The sequence below is a fragment of the Lactuca virosa genome, chromosome 6, assembly GCF_052849685.1.
Source record: "Lactuca virosa cultivar CGN04683 chromosome 6, Lactuca_virosa_CGN04683_v6, whole genome shotgun sequence".
In the NCBI taxonomy this organism is placed as follows: domain Eukaryota; kingdom Viridiplantae; phylum Streptophyta; class Magnoliopsida; order Asterales; family Asteraceae; genus Lactuca; species Lactuca virosa.
Window position 1 is genome coordinate 273,647,582 of NC_136431.1, and position 6,391 is coordinate 273,653,972.

Consider the following 6,391-nt stretch of genomic DNA (forward strand, 5'->3'; position numbering starts at 1 on the left):
TTTTGATCTGACATCATCCAATTGATTGGGATTCCGCACCATCAATTGGATCTGATTGATACACAAGTAGATTAGGGACTTACAGGTATTTTGGGGGGTAACTCACTTAGCCTTCGAGCTTACATTTATCGATTATTGTTTCGGGTACTTCTGATGATCGCGGGAAGGCGAAGGAGTGATCGTTCACCTCCTTATATTTTCATGATTGATTCTGGGGATACTCTGATGTTTAAACTATTTTGAAATCAAATTGTAATACCTAAATGGTTTTAAATGTTTTAAAAAGTTTTAAATTGGCTTGAATTTTATGGGCGTTACAATTCAAGGATTGGGAGATAGCCACCGTTCCCATAACTGTAATGCCTTCTAGGATATAGATCCCTCCACGATTCATCCACCCTTTCATTATAACCAGAGATCCTTTGGTCACTTTTACCCAGTCACCTTCAACAACGTACCTCATCCCATTCTTAGCCAATGTGCCAAAAGAAATTAGATTCTTCCGAAGTTCTGGAACGTACCAACAATCTAACTTCCTGACCATGCCATCATGCATCTTGATCTACACCATGCCCCTACCTTTGATACTGCTCACCCAATCATCACGCATCTTAACTGTCATCCCTCTCTTTGAAGGAGTCGAACCAGTCATGATTATACGTCATGTGATAGGATGCTCCAGAATCCAAGACCCAAGAATCAACATAACTTGATGTACATACAATCAGTATATCACCATCGTCCCCTTCATTAGAAATTTCCCGAACCACAACAGTAGTGTTATTGTTGCTTGATTCACTCTTGGACTTCCCATTCTTCAAATGTGGACAATTTACCTTGAAGTGCCCCTTCTCCTTACAGTTATAACACTTAGCATTTGATGAACCTTTAGACTTCGATTTAGAACGTGATCTCCCTCTGTTTCCACCTTTCCTTTCTTCTGTCCTTCCCCTCCCTGCAAAAAAACCGGAACTGGACACCTCCTCTCGAACTGAAACTTTTCTTTTCAGTTCCTTGGACATTAGAGAGTCCTTCACATCATTCATAGTGATCGTTGTCCTACCATAGAGAATGGTATCAACGAAATTGTCATATGAGTTAGGAAGAGAACATAAGAGAATGAGCGCCTGATCTTCATCTTCAATCTTCATGTCAACACCTTTTAGATCCAAGATGATGCGATTGAAGTTATCCAGATGATCTTTCACTTGGGCACTTTCAGGCATTCTGAGAGTATATAACCTTTGCTTCTGATACAACATGTTCGTTAGTGAGTTGTTCTGGTACTTGTCATAAAGTTTATCCCAGAGCCCAGAAGCAGTCGTTTGATCCACGACCTCCCTCAGTACTTCATCTGTCAAGCTCAATAGAATGGCACTATGTTCCTTCGTCAGAATTTCCACCTTATTCTCATCTGACATGTCCTTTCGCAATTTTACCTCTCCTTCCAGTGCCTCTGCACACCCTTGTTGAACCAAAAGAGTCATCATCTTCACCTTCCACAAGGTGAAGTCATTTGAACCATTGTATTTCTCCAAATCAAACTTGTGAGTAGACATCTTTAATCACAGGAATACAAATCGCAACTCTGATACCACTTGTTAGGAAGTAAAGCGGATAACTAGCAAAACTATAAGCACACAAGACATAGTCTTTACGTGGTTCGGTCAGATTGACCTACATCTACGGGTAGGAGGGGAGTATTCTTTTATTTCAAAGCTCTCAAATAGAGATTAAAAGTACAATTACCAAGATATTTTCCTATCACTCTAGAATTCAAGATACAAAATGACCTAGCATGTATCCTTATTTATAGTTGACGGATCAGACCTAAAACCCTAATGGGCCAAGCCCATTGGACCATAGGCCCATGAATGGAGGCAACCAATCATATTCCACCATGCAACATCTTCTGGAACATTCTTGAGCATCATAGAGGACATCATAGTGTAACGACCTAATTTTTCAAAAGAAAATTTTCATTTTAATTAACCAAATCATTTCCATACATATGAAATATCAAAGACAATTGTTTTCCAAAAATCTATAATATCAAAATTTTATTTAAAATATCCGAGTGTCCAATCAAAACAAATGTCGAAGAGTGTATGCTGCGCCATCAAGCCTTGCCCTTGCCCTTGGTCTCAGATGTAGCTGAAACAAATCCACAAACTGTAAGCCAATGCTTAGTGAGTTCCCCAGAGCATACCCCACACAATCCATATAGTCACATAATCATATTAGTTGTAAAAGCTACATAAATCACGTAAGCCATGCATACAACATATAGGGATGCCCTGGAAACCCTCCAAGGTCTTACTCTGGGTGCCTCGAGAACCCCCCGAGGTCTTAGCCCAAGGATGTCCTGGAAACCCTCCAGAGTCTTACTCCGGGTGCCTCGGGAACCCCCCGAGGTCTTAGCCCAAGGATACCCTGGAAACCCTCTAGGGTCTTACTCCAGGTGCCTCGGGAACCCCCCGAGGTCTTAGCCCAAATGCCTTGGGAACCCCCCGAGGACTTTCATGCAAGTATCACAAATAACTAGCATACCACATATCCCATAACCAACTAGCATATCACATAACAATTAATGGGCCGGTCTTGGTGCCTTAGACCCATTGGTATGGTGAGGAGACTCGCCGCTGTCTTCTAAATCCCTAAGCTGCTCTCCAAACAGTCTATAACCACCCATGCTAAACAATAATACCATTACCCAAGATTAGGACTGAACACAATCCAATTCCAAAATCCATGTCCATTCGGAGCCTCTTTGATGCTAATGGGCCCAAAATCCAAGTCCCAAAAATACCATGGCCCAAAAACTCTTCCTTTGCTAATGGGCCCAAAATCCATGTCCAAAATCACTAATGGGCCTCATGGGCCAATAAATCCCAATCATAGTATATATGGCCTAAAACAGATAAATTAGACAACTAACTCAAAACGTGACCAGGCCCAATGACTAATTAAGGCCCAAAAGCTTACAAGCCCAAAACAAGTCCAAGCCCATCTGAGGTGCGTACGCCTTGCGTACCACCCTGGTACGTGTAGCGTACTGAGGCCCTGAGCTGTACGCGCGACGTACTCTAACTTACGCCTAGCGTACAAACAGATTAAGCACTTTCTTCCATTAAGTGCTTAATACTCGATGTTCTAACGTCCAATATCGGATCTGAGCTCATTAAGATGTCCTAGGGCATAAAGTTGGCAACTTTATGCCCTTGCATGCTATATGGGACTTAAAAACTTCATTATTAACATTAGGACTTCATATAAAGTTTCAAACTCATGCATGGAGTCTAGATACTCTTCAAGCTAACACCTTTATGCATCTAGCATGCTCACACAGTTCAGATCTAACCATTTCAGCCTCTGGAGTTGCTCAAATCTCAAGAGAAGGTCCAAAACCAACTAAAGGGACAAAATATAAAACCCTAGCTAGATCTAATGAATAAGATCGCAAGATGAAAGCTTTATACCTCCAGAAGCTCTTCAAGGTGAACTAGATGCAGATCCTTGAAGCCCAATGCCACTCCAAGCTTGTTTAGCAACTCCTTCTTCTTGAATGGACACTAAAATGGCCACAAATACACTCCTTAAGCTCAAAAACACTCTCACAAACTATCTATGGTGTAGAAGGGTGAAATAAGACTAGGGAGGCTGACTAGGGTTTAGTCCAAGAGGCTTAAGGATGTTTAAATAGGTGTCAAGCCCAAGAATTAGGGTTTTGGCCCTCTGTCGCGTACGCCCCGCGTACCTCCACGTACGCCCTGCGTACGCGGCCACCCTCCACGATCATGCATCCTTAGTACGCTAAGCGTACTCCTGAATCACGCCCCGCTTACTAAGGGACCTTTTATGCCATCTTTTCCCTTTTCAAGGGTCTAATGAGTAATAACTAATTTGGAGTGTTACAACTCTCCCCCACTTGGACTAGACTTCATCCTAGAAGTCCGTAGACGCAAATAGATAGGGGTAATGCTCTCGCATCTCATCCTCCGGCTCCCATGTCCATTCAAAGCCTCTTCGATGCTACCATTGCACCTTCACCAACTTCACCTCCTTGTTACGAAGAACCTTAACCTTCCTATCCAAAACCGCAATAGGTCTCTCAATGTAGTTCAGGCTCTCATCCACCTGAATGTCGTCCAAGGAAATAATCGCGGCTTCGTCTGTGACACACTTCCGAAGCTGAGACACATGGAAGGTGTTATGTATCTGGCTGACCTCATCCGGTAGATCCAAGTGGTAAGCCACCTTGCCCACCCGGGCCGAAATCCTGAATGGTCCAATATACTGGGGTTCTAGCTTGCCTCTCTTTCGAAACCTAATAACACCCTTCCATGGTGATACTTTCAGCAGGAAGAAGTCTCCCACTTGGAATTCAAGATCCAATCGACGCCGGTCAGGATAGCTTTTCTGACAGCTCTGTGCGACTCGCAGCCTGTCGCGCACCTACTGAATCAACTCGGTAGTCTTGAGCACCACTTCGGTGCTCCCCATGACTCGGTGCCCTACCTCACCTCAACAAACAGGGGTCCTACACCTCCGTCCATACAACATCTCGAACGGTGGTCGATCGATACTAGCATGATAACTATTGTTATATGAAAACTCTGCTAGTGGGAGGTATGTATCCCAGCACCCTCCAAAATACAACACGCATGACCGAAGCTTATCCTCAAGTGTATGGATCGTCCTCTCACTATGGCCATCTGTCTGGGGGTGGTACGCAGTGCTGAAATGTAACTGAGTGCTCAGTTCCTCATGGAACTTCTTCCAGAATCTAGATGTAAATCGAACATCTCTATCAGAGACTACCGACACTGGCACCCCATGTCTAGCCACCACCTCTCGCACATAAATATCCGCTAATTTCTCAGCGGAGATTCTCTCGGAGATCAGAATAAAGTGGGCACTCTTCGTCAACTTGTCCACAATCACCCATATGGCATCCACACCCCTCACTGTCCTTGGTAACTTTGTAATGAAATATATGGTAATCTCTTCCCACTTCCACATGGGAATGGGTAACGGCTGAACCTTGCCATACGGCCGATAATGTTCGGCCTTGACCTTCCTTTAGGTCAAGCACCGCTCCACATACCAAGCGATCTCCCGCTTCATGCAGGGCCACCAGTAGCTCAGCCTCAGGTCTCTATACATTTTTGTAGCTCCCGGATGTATAGAGAACTTGGACTTATGTGCCTCCTCCAATATCTTCTGCCTCACTCCCCCAGTCACTGACACGCATACCCGGCCACACTGAGTCAAAAGTCCTCGACCATCCCGAACAAACAAGGGAAACTGCCCCCGGATCCGCTCTATCTTCCAGTTCTCTTTCTTCAAACCCTCCACTTGAGCCTTCTTGATCATACCTAGCAGTGGAGAGATCACCGTCATCCTCAAACAAACTTTCCTAATTGGGGAACCCGCCTCCTTGCAGCTCAAAGCATCAGCCACCACGTTGGCCTTCCCCGGATGGTATAGGATCTAACAGTCATAGTCTTTCATCACATCTAACCACCTCCTATGTCGCATGTTGAGGTTCTGTTGATCCATTAAATACTTCAAACTCTTATGATCAGTATAAATAGTGCACCGCACTCCATACAAGCAGTGCCTCCAAATCTTGAGGGCAAACACCACTGCCCCCAATTCCAGGTCGTGAGTGGGGTAATTCGCCTCATGAGGCTTCAACTGCCTCGAGGCGTAGGCAATCACATGTCCCCTCTGTATCAGTACGGCGCCTAACCCGGAGATCGATGCATCACAGTACACTACCAAATCATCTAGCCCCTTTGGTAGCACTAGAATCGAGGCCTCACATAACTTCTATCTCAAGGTCTCGAAAGCCAACTGCTGATCTGGGCCCCATCGAAATGTCATGTTCTTCTTGGTCAAACAGGTCAAAGGCACAACGATCTTGGAGAAATCCTGGATGAATCTCCGATAATACCCCACTAGACCAAAGAAGCTACGAATGTCGGATGCGTTCCTTGGTACTTCCCACCGCATCACGGCTTCAACCTTGGCTGAATCAACCGAAATACCCTCCTGGTTGATGATGTTCCCCAAAAACTGCACCTTTCACAGCCAGAAATCACACTTTGAGAACTTGGCATAAAGCCTTTTCGTTCTCAGTGTCTCCAATACTTCCCTCAGATACTGCTCATGCTGCTCCTTGGTCTTAGAATAGACCAGGATATCATCAATAAAAACGATCACCGACCGATCTAGCATCGGTCTACAAACCCTGTTCATGAGATCCATGAACGATGATGGAGCATTGGTGAGCCCGAATGGCATCACCACAAACTCATAGTGCTCGTACCAGGTCCTGAAAGCTATCTTCGGTATGTCCTCATCCCGAATCCTTATATGATGGTAC